This window comes from Drosophila guanche, unplaced genomic scaffold (genome assembly GCF_900245975.1).
Source record: "Drosophila guanche unplaced genomic scaffold, DGUA_6, whole genome shotgun sequence".
Taxonomy (NCBI): Eukaryota; Metazoa; Arthropoda; class Insecta; order Diptera; family Drosophilidae; genus Drosophila; species Drosophila guanche.
The window spans coordinates 1,820,732-1,834,670 of record NW_022995757.1 but is presented as its reverse complement, the minus strand read 5'-3'; the positions used below and the strand labels follow the sequence as shown (position 1 = coordinate 1,834,670).

The 13,939-nt window shown below is 43.9% G+C and overlaps 1 protein-coding gene across 2 annotated transcripts in view; it reads left to right on the top strand.

Annotated features, from left to right (window-relative positions):
• Positions 1-13,939, top strand: part of LOC117590218 (netrin-B) — a 64,136-nt gene that overhangs the window by 47,012 nt on the left and 3,185 nt on the right. The window lies entirely within an intron of this gene.

Sequence of the window (13,939 nt, the reverse complement as noted above, 5' to 3'; positions counted from 1 at the left end):
GAGACGCCACCAGGTCCAAGTCCAAGTCAAAGTCTCTCCCAATCCGAGACGACAAATGTCGGGCTCCATTCACTTGTTTGCATATGTTTAACATGGATTCTCTGGCTCTGGCACTCCTGCCGCATGCTTCAAGCCTCCTACCTCATCCCTCTTGCCATCTGCCTTCTGCCCCCTGCCTTCTGGTTCATTGTTTGTTTGTTTCCGACTGTTTGCCCTGTTTTCGGAGGGTGGGGAGCATCTGCCAAGAGAGTGCTGGTATGGGTATTGTGTCCCGAACTTCGGCCCCCGTTTTACTTGTGTGTTTGCTAATGATTTTGCCAGGGTGCTAATCAAATTGGCCTGCCCTGTAGCAGGGAGTAATGTCATTACCAAAAGGTGACGACCAGACAGACAACGACGACATCGACAGATACAAATGTAGATACAAATGAAGAGCGATCCATAGCGATACAGTAGGTAGGAGTTACAGATACCCAGGGAGTTAGAGGCAGAGCTACAGACGGACAGCTATTAGTATGAGCACAAAGCCAGAGGAAGGGGAAAATACTTACAGCCTAGACATTAAGCTTCACGAAGATAAAATGAAACTTGTTTTGCACGATATACAAATCTGTATAAAATGCATTCATAAATAAGTAGTTGCTTAGCTCTATCCTCACCTCTCACACTCTCTTCCACTCACTCTGGCCAGCTTTAAGCTTTTCTTTTATCAGAAACAATTCCTATGAAAACGTTTTCGTACCATTACCCACAATTTTTAGCAGTCAACGTTTGGCTCAACGTTTTGTTAAACGTTTTACAAAACATCTAAATGTTTTATAAGCATTTTTATGATACCATTCTGTGACATGTAACCCTTTGAGAACCCTTTTAAATAGCTATAACACGCACACATGAGCGACTTTAAGTGCTGGTATAAATTCACAAGTGATTGAAAAGCATTTAGCAAACGATTGACAAGGAAATTCCAGCTGAAAAACTTAGTACTCAATGGAAATATCTCTCGCCTGCAATCCTATTCCATCATTTATTTTATTTAATCGATGGATGCAAGTAAATGCAGTGATTTTATTTGAAATCTTAAACTCTATACAGTGACGCCAAATTGATTGTTTTTCCAGCGAAGCCAGGGTCTTGCCTATCCTTCCTCTTTCTCGGCTCGGAAATTTGAATCAAGTTTCTCTCTCCTGCCACTCCGAGCCGTTTCACTTGAGGGCTGTCTGCGCGTGTCGCCACCCTACCATCACACCCCGAAGGAACTTTGCAGCTGCAGTAGGTCTTGTGGCAAGTTGCTGCAAGGAGCAGGAGGCAGGAGGCAGGATCCTCTGCTGGGGCTTCCTTTTGGGTCGCTTGCCTGGTTATTGCTTTGGCGCATTTTTCGATTAAAATTTATTTGCACAACTTATGAAAACTTAAATGCCCATAAAGGCTGCGTCCCAGAGAAGGACGCAGGGTGGCCGGACCCAGAGCGAAAGGACTTTCCTTGCCGTCTGCTTGGCCCGCTTTTATGTGCTGGCCAAATGGCGCCCTGGCGCCTGCCGCATTTACTTGGCTAAAAAGTTTCAAATATTTCATAATTTGCAACATATTTTATGGGCTGGAGGCATATTGCACTTTTCCTGCCACGCCCACACACACACACACACACACACAGCGATGAAACAAGAAGTCTGCAGGCTGCTCTTCCTTTCTTTTCTTTTGTGGCAATTTCTGGACAATTTCTTTTGGTGGATTCTGCCCCTCCCACAACATTACTCATACGCCGCATGTTCTCGCTTTGGCTCATGGAGTGAAGGAAAATTAGATTCTTCCTTGTGGCATGACCTCGTTTCGGCTTCTCATTTCTCTGCTAAATAATTCAAATGACTTCCGACTCAGACGTTGACATTTTCGGGCTGGCGCTTTGCCTTCATTGGCAAAGCAAATGAAGCGCAGCGTTTGCCTGTCCGCGCCACCCGCCCCATCCCTCCACAGGTACGCAGCGCACTTAAAAAGTAATTTTATTATACAGCTACTTAGAGGCAGCAGAAAGAGACAGTCTTAGAGACCCCAGAAAGTGGCAGAGAACCGTCAGAAAGGAAGAAGCTGGAAAAAGGAAACTCTCAAAGACATCACCTCAAGAAAGGGGGGCGAAACGGAAGAGAGATTTCCAGCTCTGATGGTCGGACAAATGAATACCTTTGAAAAGTGTCGCTTTTTCCCCATACACCGACAGCTCGCAGACCCAAATTTATCAAGAGTTTTAACATAGAAACGCACACAGTAAGAAAGTCGGTCTTGCTCTTTTAAAAGTGTATTTAAAAGTGTATTTTAAGTTGTTCTTGCTGCCAAGCCTTCACCAGTGGCAGGACTCCCTTTGAACGCTAAATTGTCACACTATTGCCAGAAGTTTTATTTAACCTTGCCGCCGCGACGACATCTTGCCCCTTGCTGGCAAATGTCGTCTGCCGCTTTTGTTGCCTGCTGATTGTTTTTGTACTGTATTTTTTCATCTTTTTCCATCAGGGCTTACAAATTTTTCTCATTACACTTTTACCTTCAGTTCCTCTTTGGCTCCTCATGACTTTACGCTGCAGCTTCAGAGGAAAGAAGAGCAGAAGAGCTTGGAACTTTTCCACTACTTTCTGGCAAGGTTTTCCATGGCTTTCTTTCAATTTTTTCCTGCCCTCAAAGTTGAGGGCTGCAGTCCCCCCAAAGTCTCACTCCTGCCTCCATCATCCTTTTGGCCTATTTGGCTTCTCTTGGAAGGTAATTTAATGACTCGACGACTCCTGGTGGCTCCTTCGACCCGGGCATCTCTTGCTGGGTAGAGTGCGTGGCTCCATAATGAGCATCCAATGGGGTTTGACAACACAAAGAGAACTCTCTCTAATTTGGCCCCAAACCCAAGAGGAAACTTTCAGCAAAAAGGACAGTCAGTTGGGGCTTTTTTTGTGGAAGATCTTATCAATAAACAGTGCCAACAATGAAGGAATCATTAGTCCAGATTTGATTTTAGTTTTCTCTGTCGGTCTCACAGATGGAAATTTACTAGAAAAAGTTCATAAATTGATTCTTTGTTTAGAGGTTAGACTTTGCTTCTACATGCCCCATTTGTATCCTCTGCAATAACAGCTCGATGTCCGTTCTACAAGAACTTCTAGATCCAAATTGCGTTTTATGAGTTCTTCAAAGATTTAGGTGGAGGTTGAGGCTACATTTTAAATCATTTGCAGAACTAGTTTTTACACATCTTTTCACCTTCACAATACATTTGAATTATGTTAGGGCTCTTGGCTTAGAGCTCTTGCCTTTTCCCTATTCACTTTAGTGTGTGACCGGCTATGTATCTACATATCCGCATAACCCCAAACCTTGCCTGCTGCTGTTTCTGTTGCTGGCATTTCATTTAATTACTTTTGACATCAGGTAGAAATTTTCGCTGCCTTTCGCCTTTTCAACCCTTTTTTTGCCATTTCCCCCAACCCCAGCCGCCAGCCACTGCCTTGAAGAGGGTTGAGCTTGTGATGGTTTTGAGGATGGGTCTTTTTTGGGTGGAGAGGGGAGAAAAGTGTGCCAAATATTTGTTTAGGCCAATATTTGCCAATGGCCAATGGTGTTCTCATATCCTGGAAGCTCTTTGCAGCCTCCGCACATCCGCAGTCTCCTGCCATACGCATCCTTCATATTGTAAAATTTTCATATTTGCATTTTGCTTTTTCACCTCTTGCTTTCATGTGTGCATGTGTATCTATGTTTGTCTGTGTGAGTGCTCTTCCCTTTTGGCATTTATTTTGATGTATTTCCGTTTTTGCCACGCAAATAACAAGAGGGAAAATGGAGGGAATGTGAAACGAGGACTTTTCCCTCTTGTGAGAGTTTTCATTAGCTGATAGTTTTAGGGTTTTTGTGGCGTGGAGGGTCCAAGCAAATATGCGTTGCTCTTCTACAAGTTTTTCCTTTTGTCTTCTTCTCTCATTGGACGCTCTGGGGCGAATGAATTATCTTTGGCACTGGAAATACTAGAGCAACTTTTGCGCTCTGCTGCACTATCCTCTTAATCAGTTAATCAGATAATCTCCATATGTGGAATATTAATGAATTTTCCCCCAAAAAGTACACACCAGGGACGTGCCACCAGGTTGCAGCAACGCCAAAAGCAACATTCCCTTTATCCAGTTTCCCCTTTCGTTGGTTTTTCCTGCCACTCCATTTCGCACTTTGTTTTCTTTTGTTTTTTGTTTTTTGTGTGTTTTACGGCAACGAAAAGTTTTTTTTGTTTATTTTTTGTTTGAGTTTTGGTTTCGCTTCGTTTTTCCTCTTTTCTCTGGCCATTCTCTTTGTTTTTCCTGCCTTTCTCTTTGGTTTTGCCTCAGTGTTTGCTCTGCTACTTTTAAAAGCTTTTTTAAGTAACTCGAACTAAATTAAGTTAAATACATTTCACGTTCTGCATAAAGATGAACCAACGACAAAGTTCTGGTTGCATGCCACACACACGCACGCACGTACACGGAGAGACACGATACACACACGGGTCGTATGCGTAACGTGACACAAAATAAAAATATAAGAAGGGATCCTGCATATGGGGTTTCTTCTTTCTAATGGATTTCCTTGTTGCTGCCATCTGGAGGATGGAGTGGAGGATCAATTCAATTAACTCTGACACACATACAAATCCTTGAACTCTGACCCCAAGTAACAACAAGTGTCTCTGTGTCTCGCTCTCTACCTCCACCACTGCTTCTCTCGCTCTCGCTCTCGCTCTCGCTTTCTCTCTCTCTGGGGAACCACTTTGTGTGTCATATATAATGAGCATTCAATAAGGAGCCCTCTGCTGCCACATGCCACATGGCACTCTCTCTCCCTCTCTCTTTCTCTCTCTCTCTCTTGCGCTCTTCCTGTGAAAAGCTTTTAGCTGCTCAGAATGCGTGGATACGTGGATACGTGGGGGAATTTCCTCGTATGCACTTTGCAATCGAGTTGGCAGCCCCATAAGCAGCATACGCCACTCTCTCCTTTCTCTTTTCCTTCTCCTTCTCCTTCTCCTGGCGCTTTTGCTCCTTTGAGCTCTCGATATTTATGTGTTTCTGGGTTAAAAAACTGCAGTGTGACAATTTAAAGACCCCACAGCAGCAACAAAGGGTTTAAGGATGATGCATTCTAAGCGAGAAGAGAAATGGGTGGTGCATGTGTGGTGTGTGGCGTGTGGCGTGTGGGTGGTGGTGCTTTCTGCTGCTTTCTTTTGTATTTTCCTGCTTATTTTGCACAATTTTTCTGCTTTGTCAATACGCAGATGCTGCTCCTCAGATCTCCAGCCGCACAGAGAGAAAACAGCAAAGAGAAAACCTGTTACGTTTAATTAATGTCAATCGTTTTTGACTCGCTCTTAAATCATCCAGCAAATCCAGCATCAAAAATGATCAAGCATCGAACTGAGTCTTTTGTTAAGAGTTACCCTAAAATAATCCAGTCGTGAATCGACTAAGCAATCTTTCCAGTCTAACGTTTTTCCTCAGTGCATTTGAATGTTCCTTATGGCCGTATGTGGTTGTCGTTTCTCTCAGTGTCTGCTGCTCTGCTAACCTCTGGCGTTGCTGCTGTTGCAGCTCTGCAGCTGCACTTTGTTTCGCAAAAGGATTTTCTATGTTTTCCAACAGCTTTTGTTTGCCGCTTAGCAAACACACACACACACACACACACGAGCACGCAATGAGAGCAAAGGAGATGCCTGGTGAGTGCGGGAGAGAGAGGGCGAACATTGAGAGAGCTTTTAGTTTTGCATTTTAAGCATTTTGGCTTTGCATTTTTCCCCGTTTTCCACCCGTTATCCACCTTCGTTCAACAATACGCAAAAATCATTCGACAAAAAATACAAATACGAAAAATTCTCATGCATATTTGCTATCTGCATGAGAATGTGGATGCATTGGTGTGTGTCTGTGTGTAAATATAGAGGGAAAAATGGTGAAGCTTTTCCCCGGCCAGATTAGAAAACTATGCAAACAGCTGCGGGTGTGTGTAGGGGGGAGGGCTCTTCCCTGAAAGCCACTACAAAAGTTCCATTGAGTGGCAATCAAAGTTGTAAGCCCTTCAATTAGGTGCAAAATGTTAAAAGGGAAACTGGGGAATTTCCCCCATCTGCAACAACGAGAGGCCATGGATTAACAGACTTCACATGCCACAACTCCCAATGGCTGGAGAGTGGAGAGGCTAAACCTGGCTTAGGCCGTGCTCTAAATTGGCCAACATTATGGGTACCAAGACACCTCTTGGATGCCACTTATTGTGTTCGTTTACCAAACGAAAGTTTACTCTCAGATTTTTATATTTCATTTCTGCTCTTTAAAGTGGTACAAAGATTCTTTTACAGAATTGTAAGACATTACAAACGAGAAATTAGCTAGTTTGTTTGCCATTTTTCAAGACATTTAATGACCCCCAACTCTTAAATGCAATGCAATAAATCCTCTGCCATATTTCACACATTTTTCACTTTGGTGTTTTCTGTATTTTATGTTTTTCTTAATCCTTTACCATTATTTATTGGCTTTTCTCGAAGGCAGCTGCTTCAACAATTTCAAGGAGTATATTGCTTCTCTCAACAGTCATGCAATATAATTGTTTTGGGGCAACGTCTAACAAGGGATAGATGACGACATGAGTGGCAAAAGGAAAGCCAGAGACAGAGAGCAGAGGACACAGAGTCTTTTAAGAGCCAAGATAGTTATGGAAACGCCATAGAGTATTCCCGATTCGTGAGTCTCATCTGGCTTGGTTCTAACCGGCTTTCGACGATGATGGGGCCAACTCGTTTGACACTTGCAGCTAGATGTGGCACGATATCCATCGATTGGCAATAGAGCGCCAGAGCGCCAGAGACAATTTAACAATTTACCCGCTGTGTCAGTGGCCGATCGTCTGCTTTTAATTGCAATTTGATTTCAGACCAAGACCCGAGATTCCGACAAGAGACACACCGTCCTATGTGCGGTTCGATGATATCGAAATCGAATGGCAAGACCGGCTTTTGGTGCCACAATCGTAATCGAGGCTTCGATTCAATTCGAGTGCAGCGAAGTGGAGTGGAGAGCAGCCTCATAAATCGTTCCATCATCGCATTGGCACATTGACAACGGCCAAATGGTCGTATGTCATCTGCTGGAAACCAGTCTGCTTCTCTCTTCTCGCTGCACTTCGCCTCCATTTCTCTCAATGCATTTTCTTTTTATTGCATTTCGTTTTGTTTTTTTTGTTTGGGTGCGCGCCTAAGTTGGGAAATTAATGCAATTTACTTACAAAATGTCCCATTAAAAGCGCTTAACCAGGCACTGTAGAGGGGATCTGGAGATGGGGCGGAGACACATAAAGCAATATGAGCTTGTCGCAGAGTCACAGAGTCACAGAGTCGCCTTGTCTGGCTCTCCTCTGGGCCTTCTCCAGCCTCCATCCCCCCGCCCTGTCTGTCTGTCTATCTGTCTGTCCGTCTGTCCGTCTGCCAGTTTGTCCGACAGTTTCCTTGTCTGCCAGCGTCGGCTGTGGCTCTGGCTCTGGCTGTGGCTGTGGCCACGGCTCCATCTCCTTCGTCTTCGGCTGGGTTGTAGCCCATGTGAGAGCGTAATTTAATGCTGCTGCAGTTTTTCTTTTTCTTTCTTTTCTCTTTGCATAGCAGCAGCCAGCAGTTTGTCTGTCCTTCGTGTACGAGTACGAGTACGAGTACGACCCTGGGTATGCCACAAATTACCCAGCCATGGGTCCGTAGAGCGCATTTAGCTAAATCGCAAAATTTATGTCTTATGAAAATGCTCGCGTCTCGAAACAGAAACAGAAACACAAACTGAAACCAAAACCAAAACCAAAGACCAAAGACTCTGGGCAGCAGCCAGAGGCTAAAGCTGGAGGCCAAAGCCAAAGGCAATGCTAATGTACGAGCTCAGAAAAACCCGGGGACCAACACAAGTTTTGCCTGAGGAAAACGATATGGTACGAGTTTACTTATATACCCTAAAGAAGGGTCTTAACATTTAGCTTAACGTTTGTCTTGGGAGAAAGCAATTTGGGGACAGGTTAGTGGGGATACGAGATGATATTGGGAATAATTTCTCGTAGGAGAAATCTCTCTCTCTCAAACAGTGGCTGACCAGTTAAGGGTTGAGTTGTAGTGTCTGGCATATAATCAAGGAGAGCGTTTCCAATGAGGCAAATTTAATCATTCTTCATGCATTTGCTGCTGCATTTCGCTTCCTTTGTTTCTTTATTTGCAGTTGCATTTTCCTTTTGATTTTATCTCTCTCCTCCTTCCTTCATTTGGTTGCTGCATTTTGCTCAATTTCCATGTTCCATTTACCATTTACCATTAACCATTTACCCATTATCCGCCGCCTTCGCAGCATGTGCCACTCTATCCTTCCTTCGGAAATGCAGACCTAAAAGTAGCACCGAGTCCCGGCAAATTATGGCCGTCTCAATGGATTTACCACTGATTGTGCGCTATTCCCATCGAAATAAGTGCGAGGCGCACACAAAACTTTTCAATTCAATTATCAAACGCCCAGGCAATTTTTATCCAATGAAAGAGAGTGGGATATGGTGGGGCTAGATAGAGAGTGCCTCGATTTGGCTCTGATTTGGGTCTGCAGTTTTGTGTGTGTGTCCCAATGCACAATTTTTGGCATAATTTGTTTGCCAAATTCGCGTGTTGGCGTCATCATCATCGTCAGCAACATCATTATCATCGTTGTCGTAGTTGTCACTCCATCGGTGGTTGCCAGTTTTGTGTGGTTGTGTGGGGGTGTCGATGGCACCACATTAATGCAGTTCTCCACCCACCCACAGGGCCATAAATAATTTTTGGATGCCCAAAAGCCAATTTCGCGATTCGAAATTTTTGGTGGGAGAATCTCATTTCTCTGAGCATTGCGAAGGCGTTGAAAGTACATTCATTCGAAAGGAAATTAATGAGGGAAAATAAACCTAAGAGTTGAAACTTGCAACATCCCATGTGCAGACTGTTAAGTGATCCATGTTTTCGAAGGAATAATAATAGTGCCCGAATGTACAGCAAACACAGAGTCCATACTGTATCTCTCTCTCTCTCTCTCTCTCTGTATTTACTCCACTGAGAATGAGAATGAGAATGAAGACAAATGCACTCGATGTCTAAATATACGAATCGGTTGTCAGTCGAGCGACAAATATTTTGGCAAAAACCAAATTTCTGAAATAGATCCAAAAATATGCATTAGTCTGTAGGAGGCAGAAAGAGAGAAACGGAGTTTCTGTGTCAACAGGATTTGAGTGGAGTGGAAAAGTAACAGTAAGAGTTGGAGGCTGGTTCATGGATATCATAACAGACTTAGACCATAAGCATGCAAAGTGCTTAAGGATGTAGACAACTCACTGAACACCCAGCCCAAAGAGCCAAAGAGACAGAATTGAGGGGGGGGAAAAAAAAGGAAAAACATAAAAGTAAGAGGCTGAAAAATTGAAAAATAAATAAAATTATGCGTGGCAGCACATTTGAAATCATACAGAAGCTTCTTCATAGAAAGAAATATCAACAGATGGAAGGAGACAGTCACTAGAGAGAGAGCGGAATTCCATTTGGGGAAAAGATTGGTTAATGGTAAATATATGAGAGGCGTAGACAAGAGTCTCTGCCTGCGCCTATCTCTCCATCTTTATCTGTGTCTGGCTCTGTTTTCGTTCATGCATCACTTGATTTCCCCTCACAATTTCCAATGAACAAATTTTCCCCCATTTTTGGCATCCACTCGTGGGAAAGGGAGTCCCCCGAAAGAGGTGGGAGCAGCCCTCAGAGAAATGGCCATCTCATTGAGAATTCAAATCACACCAAAATTCTAAAACACACAAACCACCGAAATCGCCGTTGAGACGTCGAATAAAAATGCGAGTACATAAAAATAATAATAAAAATAAAATCACACACACAAAAGGGACACAAAAAGCCGACCAAGAAGGCACTGAAAAAGCGGGCAAAAGGGACAGAAATAGCAAGCAAAAGGGAAGGAAAGTGAGACAGAAATAGAGTGAGAAAATTGCAAAAATGAAAGCGAAAATGAACCAAATGCGAGAAATGAGGGAAACTTTCTTGTGAACGGGCGCGAAAATTTCACACACACACGCAAAAAAAAACAACGAAACAAAAACTCCACCCACCAAAAAAGAAAAGCTGAAAAATATTCGAGGTCCTTGGAGTGGTTCACGGGTCCATGGACAAGGACACGGGACTCGAACAACATTTTCTGCAGGCAAAGCAAATTTCAGCTCTGATGAGGCAAATTTACGAGTACATATTTGTATGTGTGTTTGTCAGAGGAGCGTCCATGTGGCATGTGTGGCAGACACGTAAATTATACGCCACACAGAAAGTTATGAAAACGAAAGAGCAATTGCCGCTTCATTTCTTGGCTCTAAATCATTAGCCAAAAGCCATTTTATTGAAATAAAACAAGCAGAAAAGGTTAGGTGGCCTGTGGAAGCTGTGATAGGGGTGAAGCGAATTAAAAGGCAAGGAAGCATCGTATAAATAAAATAACTAAATAATGAAATTAAAACAAGAATTATTTCCAATTAAAATATTTCCAAAACTGTTCAAGAAATAACTCTTTTGGGCCTCAGGGAATATATGTACAACTACAGATGCACCCAAGACACAGACCGTCAAATCCGAACTTGAATGTGAATTTATCATTTTAGAGCTATATTCTTGGCCATATCCATGGGAATACTAGACCGTATTTGACCTCTCCATTGCAGTACACTTCCTGGCACACAGCAAATGCCTTGTACATGTAATTTATAGGAACTCTTCTTGTGGCTCATTTCCATTTGCTAACATTGTGCCACTCATTCTCTCGCGAGACAAGGCGAGGCGCCTCTTCCTCGCCTCGAATACGTATACGAAGACTTGTACTCATACTCAAGATCATATCATATCGGATTGAGGTCCCAGACGCTCCCCAAAAAACAAAAAAAGAAAAAAAAAACAAAACACTGGCCGGCCAGAGTCTTTCTTTTTTATTTTTCTTTCAAAAATTTTGTTGCAGTTCCTCCCACTTTTCTCTTTCCTTTTCTTTTGCAGGCAGAAATTTAGACATTTTGTAGCCAGTTTATATGGATGGGGGGGGGGCTGTCAGGCGGCTCCACCGTCCCAGCCTCTAAGGCCCCTCCCTCTGGCTCCCCTCTCCATGTGTTCACAATTTCCGAGGCCTGTTTGGTTTTCGCCCATAATTTCTGTGCCGTTTTACAACAAACGGGCACATAACTCCCAGAGAGACTCGTCGACCGAAGAACCTCCTCTCTGGGGTCCAGTCCCGTCTGATTGTCGGCCCGTTGCCCGGCTTATCTGTCGGCGCCAAATGCCCCATTGCCCCCATCCTCCTGCGGCCTGTGGCCTGGGCATGGTGCAAAATGATTTTCACATGTTTTCCTTTATTTCTGTGTTGGTGTTTTTTTCGCACTTTTCGTTGGCTTTTTGCATGTGTTTTCACCCGTCGTCGATTCCCATTCTTTCATTGGCATTTCCATTCCCCAAAAAAGCAACAAAAATACAAAACAAGAAGAAGCGGAGAGAAGCTTCGTTCCTACGAAGTGTTTGGCTTTTAATTAAAATTGCAGCTAAATTATGAACTTTTCTTTTCTCGACCGCCTGCAAATTTTCTTTCGCTGTGGGTCTGGGTCTCGGGCCATCGTCTGGGCTCCGATCTCTGGTCATATATCAAATGAGCATTCTCTTGCCATGCGATGTGCAAATTGGGGTTTCGAGTGAGAGAAACATTGGGGGGCTAATGTTAATGCTAACGTACGAGTATGTGTGTTTTCCACAAATCAAATGAACTGTAAAGAAAATTCGCGTAAAAATGCGTTTTATTGCTTCCCCCCAAATTATGTTGATTGAGTGCAACCTCCTCTTCCCCTTCCGCGAATACCGGTCCGCTCCGTTCTATTCTACAACATTTCGACATGCCTCAGTAGGTCCCTCACTATATATGGGGGGGATTATACATGCTGGCTCCATAGACACACCGGAGATTTCCAGCGATTTCACTAAAAACCAAATGTGTATGTTCCACTTTTGTGGCTAATTTTGTGGCTGGCTTTTTGTTCTGTTCGAGGTTTTTGAGGCTCTTTTCTAATTGTCTGCCAATGGAATTTATGTGCGGGGGCCCATCCATCCATTCATTTCGATGGGGCGTGCGACTCATTTACAAAGCGTGTCAATGGCAACAATGGGAAGAGACAGACAACGGGCCCCCAGGGTCACACAGTGCGAGAACGAGAGAGTGGCGATTGGCGATCTGGAGGGGGTAGATGGGAGATGGGAGAGCAGCATCTTATTATTATTATCATTATTGTTATCATTAAAAGTGATATGAGCAAACAGCGAGAGGACAGCACAACAGGACAACAGGCAGCACTCTGCCGCTTGACAAAAGGTTCTCTTCATAAGACTCATATTGATGCGAACGGACAATGGCAATGACAATGGGATTGCAGATGAGAGCTGAGAGCTGAGCGTTGAGAGATGCGAAATGCGAAATGCGAAATGGAGATGAGGATGAGGATAATAATGCCACTGCCAATGCGAATAAGATGGAATTCTTGAGTGAAGCACAAGCAGAAACAGTAAAAGAACGAACTGAAAATACTCTAAGAAAGTAATGATTGGGAGAGATTGAACCATTTAGCGAAGCTCAAAGTGAGTGGAAGAACATAAATGTGATGAGCGAATGTTGACTCCAACTATCGAAAACAAGATTCAACAACTCCCTAGCCTCAGTCACTTCTGCCTTGCAATATTCTATAAAATATATTACCACATGATCGTTTATGAAAACCACTTTGCTTCAGCCCCATAATTCCATTTGGCCAATTCCAATGCCAATGCCAATGCCAATGCCAGACCTAAAAGTCGTTATGCTCGAAGGTTTTCCTGGTCTGCCTGTCTGCACTCCACCTCCTCTCATCCATGTCCATTGCTTGCTGGCTGGAGGGACTCCAGAAGAAGTCGAGTGTCAAGTAAAAATAAAATTCATTTTAATTTGTGCAACGACCACAACGAGAGAGCAACGACGATGAGGATGAGGATGACAACGATGATGACAATATGTATAGGTCTCTCTGTGTGTGTGTGCGTTTGTTTGTGTGTGCGGGGGTAGCACATGTTGTGCGCCTGCTGCAAGGATAAGGTTCGTCGATAAGTATTCCAGGGATCGTCCGGGTCTGTGTCCTGGTCCTGGTCCTGGTCCTGGCTCTAGCTCCTGTCTCAGTATCTGCTCTTGGTGTCCATTGTTGCTGCTACTGTGCTGCTGCTGTTATTATTTGCCAAATAAACGGACAAACGGACGACCATTCGCGTTGTCATAGCCGGGAAGTTGCCTGTTCCCTGTTCGCCCCTCTCCCAGACATCTCCTTTGTTGTCAGACTCTGGTACGTCGTCGTCGTCGTCGTCGTCGTCGATGATGCAGACATAAGATATGAAAAATATGAGGCAACAGCAATCACAATAGTAGCACCAGTCCACCAGCCACCAGGGCGCTCCCCAAGGGCTCCACACAGAATACAGAACACAGCACAGGCGCTCATGCGTGCGCCCTGCGTGGGCATCGATGGACAATCCCCCAATGCCATGCCAATGTGTGGGTGTGTGTCTGTGTGTGTGTTGGTTTGGTATAAATCACGCTTAATGCCTTCTGCCAGTGGATAGAAGGAGGAGAAGAATGCGAAAGGAAACTCCAGGGAGGACCATAAATTGCAGTCAAGTGCTGCCAATTAGTTGCTAAAATTATTTTATGATATTGTCCAACTAATTAAATGGACATTAAAGGCACATTCGAGGGCCCGTTGTGGAAATTCTTGCCAAAAATCAATACCAAAAACAAAAGCAACAACAACCCATAAATAAACATCAAACGAAAGGTAGCCCCATCGGTCACCA